Source organism: Myiozetetes cayanensis, unplaced genomic scaffold (genome assembly GCF_022539395.1).
Source record: "Myiozetetes cayanensis isolate MyiCay16 unplaced genomic scaffold, myiCay2020 scf13, whole genome shotgun sequence".
Classification (NCBI taxonomy): domain Eukaryota; kingdom Metazoa; phylum Chordata; class Aves; order Passeriformes; family Tyrannidae; genus Myiozetetes; species Myiozetetes cayanensis.
The window spans coordinates 4,952,738-4,979,048 of record NW_026086937.1 but is presented as its reverse complement, the minus strand read 5'-3'; the positions used below and the strand labels follow the sequence as shown (position 1 = coordinate 4,979,048).

Genomic DNA, 26,311 nt, shown 5'->3' with positions numbered 1-26,311 from the left:
CTTTTATTCATGGGTCTGAATGTTTTCATTTGTTGGAAATGAATTGTGACCTCCTTATACCTCTCCCTCTACCAGGCCATGTATTTTAATGTGTTGTATATGCCCTGATTTTGCAACCGGACTTGTCTATCTCGCATTGGCCTTTTTAGCCATCAGCGCGCTTGTAGCAAGCGTGGGTAGAGCCCTTTCAAATCTTCGTTCGCGAAGCCTAGCCATGATGATGATGATGATGATGATGATATGCCCTGATTTAATCAAGTTGCACAAATCTGACTCAGATGATGATAGAATCTGACCAGATAGCCTTATTATTTGTTTTGGACTGTTGACTAAATCTTTGGCACACCCTGTACTGGATTATAGCATGGATCAAAACAGCGGGAAAAAGAGGAGCCATGAAATGATATTTCAATATATGGGAAAACACCTAAATCTGATCTGTAGACATGCTAGTCATAAACATATGGCAAAATCCAACTCTAGGCAGCATGGGAAAACTTTCTTATGCACCATACACAAAGGGCCCAGTGTTACATTTGCTCTTGCTTCTCCTTCTGATCACATTCAAAACAACACGAAGTTGCTCGAGTTTTCCCCCTCTTACTTAGTTGTTCCTGCACGTAGAGCAATACTTTTCATGAAATTAAACTTAATGTAGTCATAGAGTACTGATATTTAAAGCAACATGCAACAAGGACGTCTTCAAGGTATTAATGGCTGCAACCTGGGATTCATTCCAGTTCAAAAGAAGGAACTGATTAATTGAGAGAAGTCAGCAGGCACAGTCCACCAAACAATAATTGTTATTCTCCAGGTCCCTAGAGCTGTCCTTGCAACCCTTTGATAAAAGAGGGATCTCAGTTAACATCTCTAGTTTTAGTCTCTACTGACATCTTGTATGTCAACAAAGTGCCAGATGTGATGTCCCTGGGAGAGCTGGGGCAGGGAATGAAATGCAGAAGTGACAGGGGAGAGCTGATTTATGCAGTCTCACACTCTCCCCTGTGTTAGACATTAACAGATTGTGCCCACTCCTCACCTTGTTCCAGAGACAAACACCAAACACTGAATCACCGTGAGGCTGAGCAGAGTAAAGTTAAAACAAGGTTCCTCTGTGCTCTGCACTGAGATTTGTCACAGAAAGAAGATGTTAGGTAAAAAGGTTGATCTCATAGCATGGGCAGAGTATGCTTGGAAAGCAGTGGAACAGAGAAAAGGGTCTAGCAGAACTAAGTGGACATAAAGGAGCACAAAGAGACAAGTGGACACCTCTGTCACAGAAGAGGGCTACAAGGGATCAGGTCTGAGGAGCTACAGTTAAAAACGTTTCTTTCTCCATCTGGACTCTGTTGAAGGGGTTTTCCACACCCAGGTCAGCACATTGCACAAGGTAAGCACACATTCCTAGGACATGGAGGACAGGGACTGCAAGTTCTCCTTAGACATATGGATGCATTGCTTAACAGGACCAACCAGATCCACAGGAAGCAAGCTGTAGGTGCTGCACACACACCATCATCACCTATTGCAGCAAACATCTGGTATCTCTGAATATCATAATTCATGTGCAACTCCTGGGCCGTGTTCCCTCCTGCACCCATCCCGCCACACTGGTGCCATCACGGTAAGAAGATCACCTATCAACAAGTCAGACTTGGAGCAGGAAATCCCAAAGCATCATAAAATGGTAGCCCTGTGAGCTGAGTTCCTTGTGCCTCACTCTGCAGCAAGAGCATATGAAGGAGCTGGAATGACTGTTGTGTGCTGCTGCTGAATCCTCATCACATCAATGGCTTTATTGCACACAGGATGAGCTACCTCTGAGACTGCCTCTGTTTGTGGCAGTGATTTTGCCACTGCTTTCATTCTCAATAACAGGCTCACAGAACGAATCAGGGAATACAGAAATATACCTCAGACCATCTGTTTAGAAGGTGTATTTCACACCCTGGGACTGATTCAAGAGCCACTGAAAAGGTGACAAGTGCAGTCTAGCTCTTAAGATCTTCCTTTATTGCTTTAATACTAACAAAAAGCAGCCTTTAGCTCCAAAATTTTTGCCATAGTCTAAAATGTAGATGTGATAATCGTATTTTAGGGCTCAAATTCATCCCCACTAATCATACCAGATAACAGTTCATTCCTTACATAGTATGCCATTTAAAGGGGATTCCTTATCAGCTGATGCATTATCATGGGTAAGGTGGGAATCCAACACAATCTAAATTCAGTCCATTAGTACGGACTAAACAGGAAATGCATCTGACAACATTATTATCATCACCCTGCTCACTGAGAAACAGAAGCAACAACACATTCCACTACTTAGAAATACCAAATCATCAAACCCAAAGAAATAAGTAAGAGCAAGGAACTCATTAAAAAAAGCTCCTAAGGCAATCGAGCAGATCATCACCATTTTCTGACCTCCCAAAAAAAAAAACAACAAAAAAAACCCCAACACTTGCTCTTCCTCTCTAAGGATTGATAAACGTTTTGCAAATTTTGTATGTAGAGAGCTGCACCTGGTCTGTGGATATATTTCCGTAACTAGAAAGTGTGTTTTTAAATAAATGAGCTGTGGTTATTTTCATTAGCAATCTGGCAAACTAGGATCATCCGCCAAAATAATAAAAAAAAAATATTTGATTCAGGAAAGTGATTTTTCACCTTGGAAACATGATTGTGCACTAAAGACATCCAGTCATAGCAAAGTCATCTGTCCCAACAAGACAGCTTGCTTTGCATATTGCTACTACTTTAAATCTGCCAAAGGCAGTTCTGAACAAGCCAACCAATGTCTAAGAAGAGATACTCTATTGAGAGCTACAGCAATGCCCAGTTTCAGATGAGGACAGATTTGATTAACTGATGCTCTGTCTGCCAGACAGAAGTTATACAAGTGATAACTAGCATACAAAGCATTGTAAAATGTTTCTTTCTTAAAAAGAAGCTTCCAGAAAAAAAAAATTAAAAATGAAAAAAAAAAAAAAGCACCCCATAATAAGAATAGCTGTTTATTAAAAATTTGTTCAGGTAACACTTTGCAAACTATTCAACAGCTGTTCCACAGTGACTCAGAAAGCTGACACTGGTATTTGGCCACTCCTAAAAGCCCTCTTCTACATAGGCAAACCTAAGGAAAAGTGAAATTGGTTCAGAATATGTTATAGTTTGTTTTGGAGTTTGACCATTAGGTATCATCACCATAAGCTTATTGAACAGACTTTCATTGCTCATCATTTTCTCAAACCTGAATCAGAACAACCCAAAGCAAAGTAACACAAATTTAACCACAGCAATATTGGCCTGCTGTACATTTATATGAGTTTGTGTAGATTTACTTGGAAGTGTAAGTTCATATCAAGCCTGGAGACTTGGCTTGAGAAGACAGATAAATAAATGGCACGTGACACCCCCCCCCCAAACTTTTGACTGGAGGGAAACCAAGGAGTGCTTTGAAGTTTCTTATAAAATGGAGAAAGCAGTACCTGCCTGAAAGTGGGAATATGCAGATTAGAATTCCTGAGGTATTAAACTCTTTTGGCTCACAAATTGTTTGTGTTAGAATGCAGTCTAAGGGAGAGGAAAATAAAAAGAGCTATACCATAACACATTTTTATGACACGATTGTGGAAACCATTCCAAATTCCTGGGTCTTTTTAGCCTAAAAAGGAGCCCTTTTGGCATATGCTGGAAGCTGATGTTTGATATTGGTAGATTATATGCTAATTTTCTACAGAGAACAAACTACATAGTCATAATTTTTACAAGAATTTTGATTACCTGTCAAATTATTTTGTGTTTCACCTAGGGGAGGTGTGAGGGTATTTTTTTATCTTAATTTTGGTGCTGTTCTCAAATTCCAGTTGCTATCACTTAAGAAAAGTTAATGATGCTAATGAAGACTAAAGGTCAGACACTCAGCTTGTGTAAATTAGCACAGTTCAGTTGAATTCTGCAGCTCTACTGATTTACAGTTACTGAGGACCTTAAGATCCTGGCATTGCAATTTATTAGTCTTGGCTATAGATTTTATTCCATATATTCAGCTGTTTAGAACTACTTGCAGGGTCAAGTGAAAATGCAGGTTAATGCAGCAAATGTCTATCAGTGTGAACAAAAACAACTTTTCACATTCACTTCCACTTGCATTCATGGCTACACAGTTTTGACCTCTGGTGTTTTTTTCTTTTTTTTTTTTTTTTTAATATGAACACACCAAAAAAGTGAACCTCAGTTAAAACCCTTCAAATTTGCAACCAAAGAATGAACAGGGCATTACACATGATTTCAACTATCAAGCTCCAACCTCACTGTTTTAGATTTGCACACCCTTACAGTTTGAATCACAGACCAAGCTGCAATTTTAGTATAAAATCATCACATAGCAATCTCACAACTGAGGCAATATATTAAAAAAAAAAAACCAAAAAAACCCAGAATAGATGATAACCACCATAAACTCTTTGAAAGAATATGCCATTGCATTGTAGTAAAGCTCCTAAACAGTTTCAGCATGTTCCTGGTTTCATCCCGTGTGATCAGTGTAAAGATGTGGGTTTACCTTTATGCAGCATATCTGAGCCTGCATCACCTGTGCTGCATCATGACTTTAATGCCCAGGTCCAAACAAAGGCTACTGAACTGACCAGTGTGAGCTCCACATCTGCTCTGTGCCTGTATCTCCTGATCTCACATGAAATGAGAACTCTTCAGGGCAGGGCCTACCAGCATTTCTAAATGAGTCTGAGCTTTAATGGCGTGTCCCAGCCGTCCCTATGACACAATTACCTACAGCAAAATTCCTCTTTATTTGTTCTGCAGCAGGAAGTACAGGAGCAGCACAGAACTCTGCTAAGCAAAACAGTGAGTCATCTGAAAAAACAAGCTGACATGTAAAGACTGATGGCTAATAATTCTTCATGAGATCCAGAGTTTTTTGAAATGGTCATCTAAAAGCATCACAAGATAAATTAGTATAGCCTAAACAAGACTAGTTGCTATGAAGATTAAAAAAAAATAACAGAGATTTTACCTGTGGAGGGCAGGGGGCGAAATTAAAACAATTCCCTGGAAACATTTATCATAAGAGTGGGACAAAATATAAAACAACAATGAAAACTTCTCTTTTACATTGGGATAAACTGGAAACAACAGTAAATTTTCTTCCTTACTCACATCAAACAATGAAAGACTTTAACCAGCAAAGAAAATAAGCCATTCAGCTGTGAGGTGCTGTAAAAACACAGATTTGACTCTGGCAGAAGAAGGATTTGAATACAAGTACCTGAAAACTGAGACAAATATTTGCTCCAGGAGTTAAGGAGAATCAGTGACTGAGTGTGTGAGCACACTCACAGATTTATTTCTGGAGAAATGAAAGCAGTGTTTTGAAGAAGATATTTGAACAATAGTTTTTTCGAGTATACATTTTCAAATCAAAAAAGACACCCACTCAACGCTCAAACCTCATATACTTCTGATTTTTTAAATACGCTTGAGAACTGTTCAACCAACTCTAGTTCTTAAACACCAGAGCATGCAAGTACTCCTCTATAGCACTTTCAAGTGAATTACTTTCAAGTGAATTACTTTCCAGCAACTTGAAAGCTCAGGTGTCAGTGTTTCTGAGTGAGGACACCTATTGCTGAAAGGTTAAGACTAGAGAAAGAAATCAGGTCTTTGAGTCTGCTAGTTTGAAGCTTTTTGCCTCTGTGTCTTTCACAAGATCTTTCCAACCATGTGAAAGGTGGAGAAGATCATCAAAGATATAGGATGATTCAGGGAGGGAGGAACCAATTGCTCTGCTGCTAGACTTGGATATGCACCGTGAGCCTGTGAGACTTCTGCCATCCTCATTGATATGAAATTATTGCCTGGGTCTTAGCAGACTGTCATTGCATTATTGGCTTGTGTCAGGAAAGGCAATTTAGGTAGAATTTACTATTATCACCACAACGGGATTTTCTAGAGAATACTCAAAGTTATATTTAATGTTTTAAGTCCCCAGACAAAAGCTGGAGGAATCAATTATTTGTCTTGCCCTTTTTGTTGCTTTCATTTTCAAGCCTTTATCCCTGGTTTATGAATATTAGCCTGCAGCAGGCTGTGGTAATATAAATTATATTGGTTCTCCGGGTGCAAGGATGCTTTTTTAAAAAGAAGAAACATAAGAACACCAAGAAGAACATTCTCAACAAAGAAGTAATGACTCTAGGTGAACGTCTTGATGTTTTTAAGTAGGGTCTGACATAACCTGGTGCTAAAGACACATGGTTTGTTGTGAGTGGGGTTTCCTAGAACAACTTCAGCAAAATCCCAAAACTTTCATGGCAAGATCCATGAAAGCAAGAGAAACATAAATACCCCTTTTTCTGAAGGCATCAGAAATCCTGGAGAAAACATTTTTAATGTAAGCAAACTGGACATTGAGAGCGTCAGATAAAACTCAGGTGGATTCCTAAAATATTTTTTTCCAAGAGAAATATCAGTATTAGTCAGTTCAGAATTATACCAAATTAGGTTTAAAAGCTGAATGGTAATGAACCCCACCTTTTAGAGAAGTAATTTCAAGGGGACATTGGTTAGATAAGTGTAAAGGGCTTGAAAAACTTCTTTCATCATTTTCAGTATTTGAGAACCTAATTTTGTGAGACATGCCCCACATTTCCCTCTGAGACAGGCTCTGACCTACCTGCTGACCAGATATTCTGGCACAGGTTTTTGCATCTCCTAAACAAATTGTTGTACCTAACAAGTATTTGGACTTTTGCTGCTATCCCCACACAGAACATATATGTAATTAGAATATGCATTTTAAACCAGCTTCTTCATCTTCTCCCACAGGGAAGGCACAGAGTTACATTTTGCACTCTCTACTCTGGGAAGCTATTAATCCTTAAGCTCTCAGCAATTTGACTGCTATATGTATTACTGTTGTCAGATTGATGAGCAATTTCTGACTCTTTTCAGTTTTCTCACCACAAGCAGACCTTTCTCCTGTCTCTTCCAAAGCCATGCAACACAAGAATTATGGAGGCAGTTTATTTTACCTCAGCTACCTTCAGTCCTTAATCTGCATAAATGCTACCAGATAATGGAAATGCATACTGTCCTCTGGAATCTATGATGGTCTTTTGGAGCTCTTCTTTCATTTCTAGGAGTTTTAGATGAATAATGCACGTTAGTCAGATTTCTGTGTCTCCCACTGTCATTCACACCTTGCCTCCCAGAGCTCCTACTGTGAGGAAACATGGCACAAGAAATTAAGGTATATTCACACATCATGTTACCATAGTGCAGGAGTCCAAAGCTAAAGTTAAAAACCTGACATTTCAAACAAATTTAATTTAAACAGAAAGAGCTATCAGCATAAGAAAGGTTGAGCTGTGTTAGACCGTGTCAGCAGTGGATGCTCAATGAAAGATAACAAGGAGCAAGCAGGCACCAATTAATCTTTCCCCAATACACCCCCAACATATTGAAGTTGTTGAATATATGACACCAGTGATAATCTCTTTAAATGCAATGCTGTTTCTACACTGAGAGAGACACCAGGCAAATATAGCAATGACAGTTTGACCCTAATTGTTTCAATGAAACCCCAAGACTAGACCTCTGTCATGTAAAAAGCACAAAATGATGCAATGTGAAACAGCACAGGAGGAAACCAGAGAAGGAAGATGGGGAGAGGTTTACTCATCTGGGCACAGATAACATAACTATGTAAGTTTTGGACCAATTCCATCTGTCAGCTCCAAACAGGGTGCAGTGAAGATACACGTGTCTACCTCCAATATTGTACCTTTGACTTGAAAATTACACTCAATCCATCCGTTTCTTTTGCAAGCAAATGGCTCCATTTTCTCACAATGAGGAAGAAAGACCTGTTGTTCAGCCAGTCTGTATATTTTTCCTTGTCTTCCTTCCCATCCATGCTGAGAGCAGGGAGGAGTCTCAGCTAACCCTACAACATTGTCATGCATGAAGCAACCTCTGCTCAAAGGTGGAACACTGGGATGGCAACAACAGGATGTTTTACTCTTCCTTCTAGTTAGGACATTGTAGCCATAATTATTATACATTACCATTTCCAATACAAATCATTATTTACCCATATTGCCTGGGGAAAAATTTTTGGACAGAGAATCTCCAGCATATCTGCCTGTACTTACTGCCATTACAAAGTTCACAGCAAGACAAGGAGGCCAAAGCACCTCTGAGGGTTCTCAGGGGTAGTTGCACAAATGCTAATGACATCCCATTCATCACAGCCCTGGCCATTGCAGACTTGTCAGCACAGGAGGTTGCAGACTACCCACAGCAGGTAGAGAGGTTAGAAAAACATATCACAAGAAGGTACATGTATGACCTTTCCTGAGTCTGCAGTGTTGGTCAGAATATTTTCATGCTGTGGCTAAACCGGAGATGGGAGGAAAATGCCATGGGGAAAACATCTGCAAAACTTAAAATGACACAGTCCAGGGAATTTCCACAGTTCCACTCTCCACCTTTCAAATACATGAATGGGAAGTACTTCTCCATCCACTTTGCCAGGCAGGTAATTATTTGTACTCTGCAGTACCCACATTAACTGCACCTGCAAAAGAGAGTTGTTTTCCAAGTATTTTGCATGCAAAATGTGGCACAGGAGAAGGCAGAACTACTTCTTACCACTGGCATTAAAGCCCAGGAAAAAGCCTTAAATGCGGGGACTACAATACTGTGATGAGAAATGGGTTTTCCTATTTGTCACACAGCCTTCTCTCACACTGCCTGTCACAGCTGTGCTAGACATGCAGCAATCCTACACCTCTCCCCGACAGCCCAGGAGATCTGACACCTGATAAGGTTTCACTGTTCACTCTGGGCCCAGCTCGCTCAGGTACACCGGTGTGTATTCGCACTTGCCCACAGTCAGCAGATATTCCAGCACAGCCTAAACCAAAAGCACACTTCTGGCCTCTTGTTACTATTCTGGACACCTCATTATCATGGAGGAATTTAGTATCTCTGGAGCAGATCTGGTACAAGAAGGGAAGCCTTTACGGTTCTCCTGTGCCAGATAAAGTGTCTTGGAACCTGCTCACAGACGCAGACTCCATCAGATAGGAGCTGCAACCCGTCCCAGGTTTTCCCTGACAAACACAAGCAGATGTAGATGACTGATTGGAAGTGTAATTTAATACAAGGTCTCCTTCCTAGTGTTCCCATAACAATATTTGAGGGCCAATTTAGAAGCTGTGGAGCACACAGTTGGGAAGTCACACAAAAGGCTGTTCTGGGAGCCTGAAAGAGGCTTGATTTGTCTGTATCACAGGTTGAAAGTAGCCATTTTATAACAAATATGTGAATGAGCTGCTGGGGTTGTATCTCAATATTTGACAACTTGGCTTCTTTTCTTTTTCTGTTAGAATGGCCTGCACTTTCCTCTGTCCCCAGGCAGACATAATCTGAAAACCTATAGAAAGAGCTATGCGTGTTTCCTCCTGGGTATGTTTACAAGGGAAAAAGGGTATAGTGAAATGTAAGATAGTGAAGAATATATATGTTTCTGTGAAACATGTTTCTAAGTCATTTGGGGGATTTTGTTTGCAAGAGACAGTGCTCAGTAATATCTTTCATTTGTTTAAATTTATTGTGATGCAGCTTTTGTTTGGTTAAAAGGCAAAATGCACAGATTTTTTTTTGTATATACTTTCAAGTGATCATCCAATGAAATTTTTAAAAAAAGAAACAGGAAGATTATAGTCATAGAACATGCACAAATGAATTCAGTATTTCATATGGGATACAAGGAGAAAGACAATAATTTGTAAACTGAGAGATTAAAAAAAAGATATCAAGGAAAGAGGGATTGTTTTATATAACAAGCTTTGATTGTAAATAAACTGTCTGGGCAGGATGTTTAGCTGTAATAAATTGACTGTTTGGGTCTTTGCTGACATATCTTTTTAGCTTTATTGACATTAGCTATATTTGTATGGAACTTTATTGCATGGGAAAGAGCTTCTTGTTTGGAATTTGAAAAATTAGCTTACAGTACAAGTATCTTGAAAGCACAGAGGATATGCTGGAGAGAGACTGAGAAGGTAAGAAGAAAAGAGCTGAGTTTCTCGCATAAGAGAAAAATCACAGGCAAGACAGGAGATGGAATGTGGATATATTTAATTGCATTTTAAGCAGGATCAGCATTTAGTTAGATTTCTTTTACTAGCCATTTGTAATATAGTAAGAAAAGGGGGGAGGAGGAATGAATGCTCTCCGTATTGAATTATTGTAATCTGAGTCACCAGTGAAACCAAAGGATTAGACTTCGACTTTGGTTAGGAATGGCATTCCTTCCATCCAGCCCTAGCATTTACCGCTAAATGAACAACAGCTCTGCCCTCAAATTCCAGGAATATGGAAGCAGTTCATCAACTGGGGCCTGGAACGAGCCTAAATGTTACATAAAAGAATCAAATATCTTTCCAGTCTATTCCATTCAGCTCTTCAAACAAATTTAGTATTTCCATATCTTTTTTTCCTCTTGGCCATTCCTAGCTGAGATTTCCCACCACCACTCTGAATTCTCGAGCAAGGTTTAAGGAACCTACCCAACACTCTGAGACCTTTGGGAGCTGTGGCCCTTCCAGTGCTCCAATGAACCCTGTCAGGGTCCTGCAGAGATGTGTGTGCCCATGCTTGACGGCAGGTGGAAGCAGGCAGGCTGCACAGCATTGTCCTTTCCTCCCCAGTTCAGCAGAGAGGGCTCACTACACTGGCCAAGGGACTTCTCCCATCGCATGCCAACTCTCCTCTGGTTGATTCATGCTTTCCCACAGCTTGGGTAATGGTAAAACATGCCCTTTCCCCTCTGAATTATACCACAGCTTTTGCCTGAAAACGTGTCGTTGAAGAATGGAAGGATCTGTCCATTTAGGAAAGAGGGTTATGTCTGGAATGTGGTTGGAGACGCCTTTCTCCAGCCAGGCTGACACCAGGTAATCACAAATCCCTACTCTCCAGGAAGTGTGTTTTCACTTGGACAATGGCAGAATTCCTCCCTGTCCAGGATTTTAGGTATTTGAGCAACTCAAGGGTGATAATTTTCATGGCGAGACTGAGCAAAGAATGGGGAAATCTCTATTACAAGACTCCAAAGCACGAAAGAGAATACACATCAAACACACATCTGGAAAGAGATCAGCACTACTTCAGTGGGCCCTGTGTCTCAGTAGCTTGAGTTTCTAAAACGAAATACTAGGGGTCTGAACAGATTAGAAAAGACTTATGGGGGTAAGGAGGATCAGATGACTAGAATTTCTACCTTTTTTCTTTCAAAACCCACACTTTTTCCTTTCAAACAGGATGGCTTGAAATTTATCCCCGAATGCAGTAAGCACATGAAATGCATATGCCTTTAATGTGCAAATTCTATACTGCACAAGGGAATAACTAATGAGCCACTATTTTAATGAATCAAGTTAAAATGGCAAGGTGACATATCTCATTTAAGGGAATGAATTCTTAATGTCACTGTAAAACGAGCCCCTCCTTCTCCCGGGAAGGGAAGACAATATTGGTTTGGCTTAAAGTCCTGCCTTTTTTGTGTCTGTTGCAGATTTTCCACGGTCCTCGGGAGATCTCTGTGGATCATACCCTTCTGAAAAACAAGGGCAGTTTTTGATCAGGGAAGTTAATAAATACAAACCCAAGCAATACACAGCAAAGATGTAAAGATGACTTCAAGTCACCTCCAAGAGCCCACATACAGCCCTCAGAACACGCCCTGCTGTGGGCACCCAGCATCCCAAGGGAACAGTGGCATGGCCACGGGCAACCTGCCTGGCACAGCCCAGGGATACCTCTGCAGTCAGCAGAGCAGCAGTGTCAGGGTGCTGCCCTACAGAGAATAAAACTCCTTCTTGGTCCCTCTGTACCTCCCCTTGCTGTTCACTCACCCTGCTATCGAACCCCTTCACACCATCCCCCCTGCCACGACCTGCTCTCAGAAGCACACCCTTGCTCCCTAGAATGGGACTATATGCCTGATCTTCCTAATGGTTTGATGAAAACATTTAAAGCCATGGTGAAACCAATCATCACCCCAATCCTCACCATGTCTTTCCACATTTTTAAGCTGCACTGGGTGCGGGTGTTAAGGAGTAGGCAGAGGGGCTGAGGGGCTGCCCTCTGTGAGGGTGCCCCAAGCCAGACACAGCCTGGATGGTCCTCAGGGAAGTTGGTGGTGCCCATGGGAAAAGGCACTGAGGACAAGGTGGAATGCTGCCCATCAGAGATGGAAAACGTGTGAGAAACTCACTTCTGTCCTACTCTGAGTATTACTCAAGACAATGATCTGCTCTGTTAATTAACTTAGAAATCTGAAAGGATCTGCACTAAATTCCTTCACACTGCTGCTCAGTCTCCCATAAATTCTTGATTCACATTGACAAGGCTGATCCAAATCCCAGTAAAGTCAATAGGAATCCTTCTATCAACTTCCATGCACCTTCTGAGTAATTTAAGAACTCCACTGACTACACAATTTTTCTCAAAGCAGTATTTAAAAAAAAAAAATCTCATTTGTAACACTATGTTTTCAATCTGCCACCTCTAATAACTGCATAAAATAACCACAAAACCCTGTATCATTCAGTTTACTGAATGAAGATATTAATTTGCTTGTAGACAATATTGCAGGAAAAAACAACTGATTCAATAAAGTTTAATACTTCTCTTCAAGTCCTGGCTCATTAGGGAGGTTCCATGAGCAGCCAGTAATAGACAGGATACCCAGTCCTCAGCAGGCACTTGTGACCATCACTGAGAGAAGGAAAACAATCCCTCAGAATTGTGTAAACAAGTGCTAAAATGTGGCAAGGTGCTACAAACAAGTTCTCAGCTGATCTCTCCTGCTGGGAAGTGAAGGGGGCTGGAATCACCTGTCTGTGAAAAGGGACCAGAGAAGAGCAAGGCTTTGATTTACTGAGTGGGAAGGACTCTGCAGCAGATTGCTGATAACCTCTTCATGTAAAGCCCACAAGCTGCAAAGATGGAACATGACTGCAGGAGGGATGAAGAGCTGTCCTGGAAATGGGCAAATAATTTATTTAGAACCAATTGTCCATTACTGTTCACAAAGGAATTGTTAAGAGTCTTAAATGTATTCATTATTTCAAATTGTTCCATTTATTTCTTCAGCAAATAAGATATGTATTCAGGAGATACTGAAGTTGTGAAATGGACAATTGACTATTCCATTCACAGTCTGTATTGTCTTGGATAGCTGAATTATTTGCCTAATTTTAATTACATAACACAGGGCAGGAAAACTGAGCCTTTAATCACCATGAGTAATGCTTACTCAAGAAAGAAGTCCTATTGAAGTCCAATGAATAAAGACTTTTCAACATTACAAAATGAGTCAGAATCTGGCCTGATTCATAGTCTGTGCTCTGAGGTAGTTTTACCTCTTCCTTTTCAAATATGTACCTATCCTACATAGTATTGTCAGGGAATAAATAATAAATACAAAAGCAATAAATACCTTTTACTTGCTTAGTCAGCCAGCACAGCACCAGCTCAAAACTGAAATACCATGAAGGATCTGAAGTTCAACAGTTCGGGTAGAGGAAGGAGAGAAGGGAAGAACCTGTTTCTCCTGGGCCTTTATGGTCATGAAACACAAACATTCATGTTTTTAAAAAAATAAATAAATAAATATTCAACCAAGACTGTTTTCAAATTTAGATAAATATTAGTAGGATAAAAGAAGATCTTAAACATCACACACCAAACAAAAAATAAGACAGAACTGCACCTGATTAGCTTTTAGACTCACCAAAAAAAAAATTACGAGCTGTTCTGTCATCATTTCTGGAGGTCTTTAGGAGGGATCCAAATTGCTATTGTGGGAAGAGCACTAATAGAAAAAAAACTACAAACATATGCTAACTTGCGGTGGTTTGTAAGCCAATTAACAACACACCAACACCCCCCAACAAATTAGACAAACTCAACAAGCAATATTCTTTACTAAGACAAGTGTTGTAAAGGAGACAGCAGCACAATTAGCTGGCAGAACCCCTCTGCACCCTAACAAAAGTGACAGAGTGAATCTGAAGCAAACCCATGTCTGTAAATACTGAACAGCAGAGACAGCACAAAGACCAGACTGCCCAGTTCCAGGGCAGCAGCATCAGAGCCGGTGTCAGTGGGCACCTGTGACCTACATGTGCACCTGTAAGGGAGAAGGTATGGGAGGACTGAAAGAGTGTACAAAATTAAGTTTTCCTACAAGGTTTTTTCTTTTCACTTAAAGGCCACATTTTCCTAAAACTGTCATTTCAGCACCAAGAAACTTGAACTGAATCAGCATTACTTTTATCAGCCATTTCAGTTAGGTATCTCCAACTTCCCTTGAGAAAAGGCAAAGATATTCAAACCTACTTTGTTCTATTTAGAGATGGAGCCAAAGCAGCACTAAAAGCAGGTCTAGCCAGTAATTTGAATGTCAAGCTACTTGCCTCCCATCATTATTATTTCAGTTTGTACCTGCTTAGTAGAGTTTTGCCCACATCTAATGTGCTTGGTTCATTACAAGAACTTGCTAATAAATAAACTGTTTTAATAATAGAGTTCTGTGTCTTGTACTACAACAAAGTTATCACTTATATCTTGGACCTTTTATCTTCCTTTTATGTGGAGGATGGAAGTTGCTTTTGTAGAGAATTCACAATTTTATTTTGTCTTCCTCGGGAGAAAACACTGTGACTTTGCAAACTTCTCCAGATTTTGGAAGAATTGGTCTGGACCAAGATGTTTCAGTGTTGGTGGACTCAATGGGGAATGCTATGCAATAGGACACAATAGGGGAGAAGAGGCAAAAACCAGCCTCAACTGTTCATATCCAGACACTACTCACTCCAGAGCATTGAGGGAATGTGGGTTTTCTGGTAGCAGCAGCGGTTTTGTTTTTGTTTTAACTTATACCATCTTTTAGATTAGGCATTCAGACTTCAGGTCTCTGAATGCCTCAATTAGGCTTGTGCAAATGTATCCAGCCTTTTTATGCTTTTCCCCTTCCCTCCTCCTCTTTCATTCCTTCTTCCTGCTTCCCCATCCTCGCAGTGAAGCCTCTCAAACTTGGCAAGAGCTGCTGGGCTCCAGCCAGCTGCTGCTTCAGACCCAGGCCGTGCTCTCAAGGCATCATCCTAGAGCAGGGTGGGGCTGTGCTGCAAAGTGCAAACCCGAGCCAAAGTGTGTGAGGCCCCAGAGAGCACATCAAACAGGTGCTGCTGCATGCAGGGAGCCTCTCCATATTCACCAGCCCTAGAGGTTAGTGGAGACAGGGAGCTACCTCTGATCAAGCCAGATCAGGTCCTGACACAACTGTGTTAACACCGTGCTGTGCCAAAGTTAGCACATCCTATCTTTCTAAAACACACTGGACCAGGCAGTGGCTTTTCCACTAAAACTGAGCTAGTGCTACTTTTGCTTTATTTATGAACCTCAGCCAATTGTTGTACAGTTCAGTTCCTCGGTACTCTACCCCATTTAACATGGTAACTTTTCACACAGCTCTAAGGGAATAAACCCAGCTACAGAGAACAGAGGAAGCCATTCTGTTTCCCTGGATCTTCATCTGGCAGTGTCAACTGTCAAGGCTCCAGAGCCACAAGCCCTCTGATCATTTTCCTCGTGTGAAAAAGAAATGGTTCAAATTTGATGGGGGCAAATGGCAGATCTGCATTAAGTTCAGTCAAGCAACACACATCTATTTTTTAGCAATTCAGTTACATGTTATCAGTTACCCTCTTCTTCAAAACAACCAGAATTAGCCACAGCAGAAAGCCTGGTGCAGCGAGGTGTCCCCACAGAAATTATAACAGCTAAGCCTGATGGAAATCTCTAAGAGCAGCTGGTTCCTGCCATGTCTCCTGCCAGTTGGCATGCTAAAGAATCGGCCAAGCTTCTAAGATTTCGGCAAAGCAAGCAAACAGAGTACTTTTGTACTGTACTGTACCTTGTACAGTCTGTACAAGGGAATACATGAGATAAACTTCACCCTTTCAATGGTGCAGAATGAAAGAGTTAAAGGTTCCCCTGCACACATTCTACACAAACTTACATGCCCAAAGGTGCTGCATTTGGCTTCCTGTACCTTATGTTTTTCCTTTTTACTTATCCCTGGTGGTTCACTATTGCAGGCCTTTTGACTTGTGAGAACAAGACTCCCCATTCCCTCTGGGAGTTTCGCCACTGCCCTCTCGCTCCCTGTTACTCCCTTTCCTGTTTATCGTCTTCCAGCTGCCTCTCTCATTCAGGTTGGGAAAGGAGGAAAGAGGCAACATTTCTATCGTGATTTCTCCCTCCTCCACAATTCCTTTTCAAAATAATTTTTCTCTTGACAAGAGAAACTCCACCATAAGGTGAAGATATCCTGGTGTCTCGAGCCAGGCAGGTTTTCAGGAAGAAGCAGAAAGAAACCCACAGCCCCAGCTAACAGCACAGAGGATCCACAGCACCTTCAGGCACTGAAACGTCAGCTGGAACCCACCCAATCTCCCCCTCCCTGTCTGTAGTTTAAGCAAATCAAGCTTCAAATCCTACATTTCTCTAAGTCTCCTACACTTGCTTGCAAGATTCAAATCCTTGAGAGAGGCCAGAGGCTGCTTTTGTACAGTGACAGTCATCTCAGGAGCAGGTATTTGCAAACACGTTGTTGCACTAAAATGAAACCCTCTTTTCTATTGCTATCAGTCAGATATTGGGCATACTGTAAACCTGGTTTACATATTTGCTGAGTCATTTATTTAGCAGAGCTTTTCACCCTGCCAATTTTTTGCCCGTCTTACTGGTTGAAGGAACCATTTTGTGAATATAGCAATCCCCCCTATACCTGTCTGAAAAAAATATTTTAATACTTCAGACCTTATCTGCCTGTCTGTAGGGTAACAGGTTGCTTCTTCCCCTTCTAACAGGAAACTGTGACAGCAGATTGAATTGCATCCTTCTCCCTTCTGTCCAGCCACCTTTAACTTCCCAAGGGGACAGAACAGCCGACTGAGAGAGCATAGGAAATTGAACTCAGGAGAGATGAAAGTGGTTGAAGGTAAAAGGTAAAAAAAATAAAAATAATTTACTGCAGGATTTTTCTAAATATATCCATTTTTCTTGTGGATGTAATTGTGTGTGCTGCACATGTTTTCTTTGCTTTTGTAAGAATAAATAATTTGCAGGTGTGTGAAGTTCTACTACAACAAATATTTCAAACTGAAGCTACATTTTCTTTGTATGATTCATACACTACATTACAGCTTGCTTATAAATTAAAGGAGCAGAATATGATGTACTGCAAAGGAGTTGTATATTTCCCCTGCTAAGCTACAGTGACTGTAAATCATTTCCATCACACTTCATTCTTAATTTGAATTCATAAAAGGTTGTACATTTCTTTGTGGTTTTAAATTTATAAAAAAAAAAATAAAAAAGATTAAAGGCTGTGAACTTAAATGTTTATTAAAGGAAAAAATACGCTGATCTGAAACTTTAGGAATTAAATATATGTAAAATATAAGAAAGGAGAAGAAGTAAGAATTCTAGTTAAGCCCTGGGAATTAAATATGAAATTTGAGGTCTTCCACTACAGATGCATCAGCATTTGGCAAGGTGAGGGTGATAGGGGAAGACAAGGGTGAGCAAATGGAAGGTCTAGAACAACAGTGCCCCCACACACACACACAGAGGTCAGGAATTTTGTGAAGTCAGTTTAGCCAATTATTAGGTAATCATTGAAAAAGTGGAGCCTGTGTAATTAAAAAGAAAGTAAAATAAAACCAATTTCTCACAAGATGCTAAACCTCTTCCCTGTCCATCTGTAAATATAGGCCACCAGACTGGCTGACCAAGTTGGACTTTCAGACATTATCATAACCTCATGAGGCCAGGTCCCAGGTGAAGACTCAGATCTCATTTTTTGTAGCCTCAAGGTTATGCCTGCACAGTAAAAGCTCTGAGAGAGGCTTCAGTAATGAACTTTAGGAGAAGTATTAGTGTCACTGTACAGGTCCTGTTCCCATTGAATGGAGACTCAATATTCACATTCTGCTTATTACAGCTCTCATCATTTAAGGAGAGATCACCACCACTAATATGATAACCAGCAGGGCAAAGTAATTTTAATCACATTAACAGCAAAGACACTAACATGGCATTAGACTAAAATTTTGTAAGTATAATAAACTAGATTACACCTGCTTTTACTGCCTCTTTCAATAAGGTATTTTGTCTGTCAGCAGGAATTTCACAAGTCTACTATTAATGAAAACAATGGCCCTGATTCTACACATACAAATTCATAATTCCATAAAAATTAGCAGCACTTGTCTCACCTCTCCCCACTGATTGATTTCAGTGGGAACTTGTTGGGGAAAAAAAGCATATAACATTTTTTAGTGCATAAGAATGCAAGTGAGTAGTTCAAGATTCTTTTTGTCTCCCACACAGAACTGCTTTAATGTTAACAATAGTAGATTGACCCTGCACTTTGTGTCTGCAGTGAGTGCAGGGAAACCCCAGCCAGCAGGACCCAACAGGCTGCTTGAAGAATCATATTTATATCAGGCGCCCAAAGAATGTTGTTTTGCTTGGCATTTCCTGCTTGACTGGTTCTCTTCCTAACAACCAAACTTTGTTTGCCTTAATTTAAGATGTTTACTTTTGCTGTGATTGCAGTAAAAGCCCATGCCCTCATAAGCCACAATTTGCAGAAAACAATGCAGGGCAGGAAATCAACTCCTAACAATGTCCAACAAACTGAGCCTGTAATATTTCTGCTGGGGACAGTGGCAAACTAATGAGCAATCTCCTGATTACTCAGAAGGTATTTAAGTAAGCACATTACCCCAAATGATGCTAAATTGACACCTCTTACAGCCAAACTGCTTAGTCACAATTTAGCACAAGCAGGAGCTGCAAACATCTATAGACTGTTCAGTCAATAAGCCTTTGACAGTGATGTAAAATAAAAGCAGACTTTTTTTTTTTTTAAGATGAAGTTTGTTTTGTCTTACTTACAGATTCACCCTGCTGTAAACTCATATTTATTACAGTCTGCCTTCCTAGCAAATTAAAGCCTTCCTTTGAAATCAGTGGGCACTGCAAGAAAAAAATCAGTTTCTAAACTGAGGTCCAGACCCAATTATGAAGTTTCACAATAGAACTCATTTGCTGCAGTGTTTATGCATTTACTTATGAAGACTCAATGTAAAGAAACTTTATCTGCCCACCATAAAAAGAAATGTATTTAAAGTGAGCTTGAATTATTTAAGGAAGATGCATAACTGAGTATGTGCATTTTTAATACTAACTGCAAAATCAAATAATACACTTGAGTAAACACCAGTTATAGTTTGGATGTTAAATTGAAAATTAGGCATGAAGTGAATATATTGACTTTCTCCATAGTCTACACTTACAATATATGCTGAAAGATCGAGTGCAGCTAATTCAAGTTCCCTTATTTATTTCCATGAGCTCAGGACCAAATCTGCAGGTTTCACTATCAGTGAGAAAACACTGAGGTTTTTTACACACCAGCTTCTGACAGAGATGGGAGACACTCTGCCCAGGAAGCCCAGGTTTTAAAAGCACAGGGTGATAGAATGATGCCTTCCATGAGACCATACATCAGTTCAGGGGAATATAGTCCAGCCACAAAACAATCCAAAACAAGAGTTTTTAATCTTACTCAACAAACCAAAACATTCAAACATTTCTCACAACTGCCATGTCCAAGTTCTCTCTTCTCAGAGAGCATTCTGAGAAGCAAGATGGTTTTCCACTTAAGCCTCTCCTAAACACCTCAGAGATCAGGAATTCTCTAGAAATGTTGACTATTGATCAAAAATACAGTCTAACATGAGTTTGTAAATATCCCAAAAGCTACCAGGTTATTTACACCTTTACGTTTTTGATGATACAAACACAACAACACACATGAAACGGAAACCAGAGCTTTTTCTTAAGGGTCAGAAGGATTTTGCCTCAGTTTCCCTCCCTGTTTCCATTCCCACACATACCTTTAGGAATTGACCAGAAGCAGGCAAGCTGCTGTCTTCTGCCACTGGCACGTCCTTTGTGGGACCTCAGGGTACGGCAGTCTTCTCTGATGTGGAAGCACCTTTTGGTTCCATCACTGGTGCTTGGAATGGTCAATGGCAGCTTTAGAGCATTTTCCCATTTTCCACAGGAGTCTTTGTATGAGCCTGCTGAAAGCCTAAAGTTCACACTCATGTCCACCATTTCAGTGCCGTTTGAAAGTCTGACGAGAGGAAAACTGCATCAAATCAAGCCTCTTACAGCGTGTCTCTGGTAAGAAACAAAGAATAAACAGTCTGAGCACATTCCTGCACCTTTTTGGTGTGTGTGTGGGGGGAAGAATTAAAAAAAATTACTTCATTTTTGCAAGTTTTGCAGAGTTCCAGAAAACGTGTTAAATTCCCACAGAGCTTAAAGCTAAATGTACTATGCTAGCAGAAATACCTTCAGAAATATGGGTATTATCAGTTTTAGTAGTCTCAGGCAATGGCAAGAGCAGGGCTGCTCCAGGAGGAGCCTGTGGCTGAGGAAGACCATGGCACCAGGCAGGAGGTGTCCTTCCCAGCAGGGACACAATCCAGCCATGCCCAAGCTTGGGCAAGCAAGAGCCAGGTAGTGACAACAGCATGTCTCATCAACAGTCCAACAATCATCAGGGAAAGGCAAAGTAACAAGTCACGTCTGAGGACAAACAGGGAAACCCAAACAACAGTGAGGGAACAGCAAGCAAGTAGAACTGAAGGCCTGAGCTTGAATGGGGCTCCTGGAGCAATGGGCCTCTGTGGGTGGATGTCCCAGGTGATACTGCTCATGGCTGTCAATGCCTAGTGATGCACTTGGGGCCCTGATAAGTAATTTGATTTAATATTACAGAACCATGAAGGAAAATAGGAGGATGTTTCCTCTTAAAGCATATTTCTCTTTCTTGTCAAGTCTGGGTCCTCGCCACCTCTTCTCCATCTTTTTTCACACTCTAGAGATGGAAATGAGATCTACAGGTGATGACTGCCTTTCAGAGAAACTGTGAAGTTCCAGCTGAATTGTGTTCAGCTACTGCCTGCTTGACAGGGCTAGAGTACCTCAGAATAAGACAGGACATTGCCAGGAATGAACATAATTTTGGAGATTATCCAAAAATACTCCATAATCCCTCTTCCAACGTCCAGAGGGGAAAATAAGACCATGTGAATTTGCTCACATAGTCAAGACCATAGTAATGAAAGCTAATAAATCCATTATTAATTTCATATTTGCTTCCCTTGCTTTGCAATTAAACATCATTTACTAATAGTTCTATACCATACACTCTAACCCTAAATGAGGATTAAAGTACTTTTAATTGCACAGTGTCCTTGATAGTTCTTTTTACTACTATCCTAAAAGCCGACATTCAAAGAAATTGTCTCCCTGAGATAGAGTGACTCACAGCATGAGTCAGTGTTTTCTTTCATAAAAGGAGTGCATTCCACTTGTTCCTTGTTTTAAGTTTTGTAATAGAACTGTGATAGAGCTAAGATATGCACATTGTAATAGTCACCACTCTGAAAGTTGATTTACTATCACACTAACCATTTAGAGTTCTCCAAAGAAGCTTTGAAGGCTTTAATATCAGAATCTTTCTCCAAGGTCTGCTTTGGTACCAATATTTGATTAAATTAAAACCTAATTAGAGTCTAAAATGAATGATGTGCACTTTCTCTGCATTAGACAGACCTATTTGCATTCCATGAAAGACCATTGGCATGGCAGAGTGCCATTTGATTCAGTTTAAATCAAAGAGGTCCCAGTGGAATTTGTCTTTCTACCTACCAAGCTCTCTGCCCAATATTGGTTATATTTGTCTTTTCTATCAGGTGCCCAGGGCCTAAAGGTTTAGCCAGACTTCATTACCTGAGGTAGATAGTGCATAAAACCATTTAATTAGTAGTAGCCAGTCCACTGAGCCATTCCTTTTCTTTGCTTTGTCCCCACCTCCACTGATGCTGTTTACTACATATATTGCTCAGGTTTTGTTCCCAAGTGCATTCTTCAGTGCCTGAAACCCATCATTAACTATCTTCCCCTTCAGGTGTTCCCTTACTCATTCCCAGGTATTTTGTTGAGCAGAAACTCACTAAAGCATAGCAGTGTTCATAACAATTAGTGAATTTTAATTATCTTCATCCAAAGAAAGCTGTTCTTAAGTTGCAACCAGAACAATTATGGTCTTTCAGCTGTAAACAATGGGATGGTACTTTGCTTTTTATTGAAGGTACATTTCCAAGGGGTTTCTTGCTTTAAGACATGAATCCTTATTGAGTCTGTACTGATACAATGCATAAAAAGCAGCTTTGTTTTCTGCCACAAAATTTTGACAGAAATGGTTTTAATTTAGAAGAGAATGGAAGTGGCTTGGTCATTTATAATCAAGAGAAAGCAAGCAAGCAAGCAAACAAGAACAGAAAAGAATCAATCAATCTTTGAGTTTGTGAAAACAATATGAAAGCGGTAATCATAAATGAACATGAGATTTAAAAGTCCACAAAAATTGACATTTGGTTTCAGGAATTTCCTATTTCTTTCCTTGTTCCTGCAGCAGAATGTTCTCTCTCTGCTGTGCTTTAGGTTTCTGCTCACCACTGCAGGAGCTTCACCCTTCCTTCTTTTTTTTTTTTTTTCTCTTTTCCTATGAATCTTCACAAGGTGCAAATAGGGGCCTCTTCCCAGCCTCATTATAAGGGGCCATGTCAAACTGTAAATTTGGAACAAGCACCGTGCTTTCCCTATAAGTCACAAAATGAATATCTAAGAACATTTTTCCTATTCATCCCTGCAGATTAAATCTCCTACAGAGCTTAGTCAAAGAGGCCTTTGGAAAAGTTGGTGACCTACTTATTACATCACATTTAAGCATAGTGATTTGTTGATGCATTTTGGTAATAAGTATTTAGACAGGAATATTCCTCATCACCACTCTGAATCAATGTCATAAACTTTACACCAACTTATATATTTCAAAATTAATGCAATAGGGAACTATCTATTTGTCTAGTCTCCTCCATGGAGGAGCCATACATAAGTCATATAAAATCTGTACTGAAAGACCAATCAGGTTCTCTGTTAGTGATATTTTTTTCTTCATACAACTCACTGGAATTCTTCTGAATTGCACCTGCTGAGTTTGTAATGGAAAACAGTCAACTGATAGAATTAAGTGTTCTTCTATTAACCCATATCTGATAAATCTCTGCTTGTTTTGCAGCTTTTCTAAAAGGAAATCTGTTGGTAATTCATCTATGATTACTTCTTATAAGTAAATCTGCTTACTACCTGTTCCAATTCTATTTGTTGTGAAAACAGTGTGCTACAGTCTTTTCTTTCAACACTTGCCTAACGTAGGAAGGAGCTACTATCCCCAATTTAGATATGGAAAACCAAGGTACAGAAAGGCCAGATTAGATACCAGTAACATACCAAATCAAGCTCATGCATTAGCCATTGGGTATCACTTTGCTCAGTAACCAACCAGGGCATTCCTTTAAAACACTGCCCATCACTTAACAGCTGATTTTCATTAACAGCTTTATGCCCATCATCTAATCAGCCTTCAAAGTTTCCTTTGCTGTGTGATAGCTTTCTCATATTAAGGTACAATATTATTTGCAGGTTTCTGAGTTAATTTTGTTTTTTTTTCTATAGATCTAAATTACGACTGACCAGAAGTATCACAGGTCTTAGATGGGATGGGGGATGGAGGGGTCAGAAAGATATAGAAACCGAGTAAGAAGCAAGACATAGCTGGCTACTGGCAGCAGAAAGCAGGAAGAGGTGCTGCTATTTGTGGAGGGGTAAAGTTCATTTGGCAGGAGAAAAAGCTGAGAGGTTTCTGGGGGCTGAGCTGCTGAGTTGAATGGGAAGAGAGCAAGACAGACGTCAGCCCCTCACCTCGCACTGCCACTTTGTCTGCCATTGACACAGCTGATGGTTTTCTCTGGCCTTGATCCATCAGATGAGGCAGTGAGAATGTGTTTCCTGGGCACTGCTGAGACACCTAATGATGTCTGTAGCATATCCATAGCTCGGCTGAGTACGTGACACCTCAGCAGAGGCAGGGATGTGTGACTACTACGTGAGGTACATGACATCCTCTCCATACCACCCCCCTCTTTTATTTCTGCTGTAGTGCCTGACCTTTCTGAAGATAAAGAGCCCTATTTTCTCTGTTCATTTCTCCTCCTGTCCTTTTTCCAAGGTTATCCACGAAGATGATTATGTCTTCTTGCTTGCACAACCTTTGCCACAGTGTCCAGTCTTTCTTGAGTAATGCCATGGCCAGACCCAGCTTACATGGTTGAGTGGTCCTAACCACACAAAGGACACTTTAAGCCTGTTATGTCAGTCAGGCTCTTTGCCTGGCTGCTATTATGATTAATATAAGTATGCCCCTGACAAGCTAGAAAATAGCTGTGCCTGGTATGATTCAAAGAATACATAATTTTCTCTTATTCACTGGCCAGGGTTATGAACAAATGGCTATACGTAGAAAAGGAATTACATTAAGCTCGTTAAAAATAATTTCACAGGAAAGAGAGGATTCACTTCCACAAAATTGGTCTATGAGTGAAATAATAAAACATACAGGCTTTTCTTTAGCAATTCAATGTAATTTCTATTTTATTGCTGGGACATTTATGATACAGCACATGTCTCTTGATAAAAACCTCTACCTTATAAGCATGCTCAGCATTTGCTCATGACAAAGGAAGCAAAGGCAACACTTTCCTTCAGTCTATACCTGGGCATGTCCCCTACAGGACAGTTATTTTAGACTATAATTGATATAAAAAACCTGTGAACTAATATTTAATCTAATTTTGTAGATAGAGTCTATTTAAATACTATCTACCCAGAATGACCAATTAGTATTTACCCTAAAATTCTCATATTAAGGCTAAAGTATTATATATTTTAGTTATTTATCTGATCCATTAATCTCTCTTCCAGTTTAGTAGTTGGTTTGATATCCAGTATATCAGAGATAACTATCTTGTTATAGCTAAATGAAATGTGCATTTGGAAAAGTTCATTAATGCCATTACCATTAATTGGTCCTCACCTTAATCTCACTGCTGCAGGGACTCTTCAAACTAAATGACAGATTGCAGCTAGTTTTTTTAAAAAGTAGAATTTTAACAGCCTCCATGCATTGCAAATAAAGTCTAATGGGCCAAATCCTGTTCTCCTACTGATCTTAAAAAAAAGGTAAAAGTTATAGTGTTTAGTCTAAACTTACTTTACACCAAGATGTCAGAGTTCAGAATCGATCCCACTTTGCTTTTTTTTTTTTTTTGTATTAAGCATAAAATAATAATCTTCTGAGTGCAGGGAAGGATCTGATCTTGGGAATCCCCAGGCACAGCTGTGTCTGGGGTGGCTGTGCATCAGATACCGCATTTTCAATGGCCTTTACACCTTTAGTTGCACCTGCAGTGCACTGCTAAGCTGTCAGACTGTAACATAAAACAACACAGTAATTTGAATAGCAGCTGGCTTGTGACCCATTAAGAGTCTCTCTCATATGGCTCAGCCTCCCCAGATTGTTTCTGAGCATCTAAGTGAAACACTTTCTAAAAGAACAGGCAAAGGAAACCACAGGAGTCATGCTAAAACACTGAAATACTGAATTTATTCACTTCTACCAGCATTGAATGAGTCCTCAAATCACAGTGGATTTTGGACTCCCAACCTCCACACCAGAATGCAAAAAGATTAAGTAGTATTTTCTCCTACACAAAGCTATATCCCATCTGATTAAAAGCAAATTAGATTCTTGATCCAACTTGTAGGATTAAGTATCTCCTAGAGAGATGACACGAGGCCTACAACACACTTATTATTAATAATTTTCTCATAAGAGAGTCCACACTGGGATTGACTAAGAGTGCAAAGAACTATTTTGTCTTGGTCAGCATATTAATTGACTTTTTGACTTCTCTCATGCAATGTAAAACAGCTTGCCTGCTGCAGCAAAGGAAGGGCATTTAACCACCCAGCTGGTGAAGTCCTACATGGCAGACACCTGTATCTGGAACAGTCATTTCAAAGAGTGCAGCAATCATTTGCAAAATTTCAGCAAAAGAGATTTGTGAAAAATGGATAAGTGCTGGCAGAGGGAAATGTGTGTGTGTGTGTGGCCAAATTCATCAATGTAAAAAGTGGAAGGAGTATCTTATAATTTCTT

At 40.1% G+C, this 26,311-nt stretch overlaps 1 long non-coding RNA gene across 1 annotated transcript in view; it reads right to left on the bottom strand.

The window, feature by feature from the left end:
• Nucleotides 1-20,327, bottom strand: part of LOC126636275 (uncharacterized) — a 36,920-nt gene extending 16,593 nt beyond the window's left edge. Inside the window, exon 1 of the long non-coding RNA XR_007627941.1 lies at nt 20,073-20,327. This is a non-coding gene — a long non-coding RNA (uncharacterized LOC126636275). The remainder of the gene's footprint in view (nt 1-20,072) is intronic.
• Nucleotides 20,328-26,311: the final 5,984 nt, after the last annotated feature.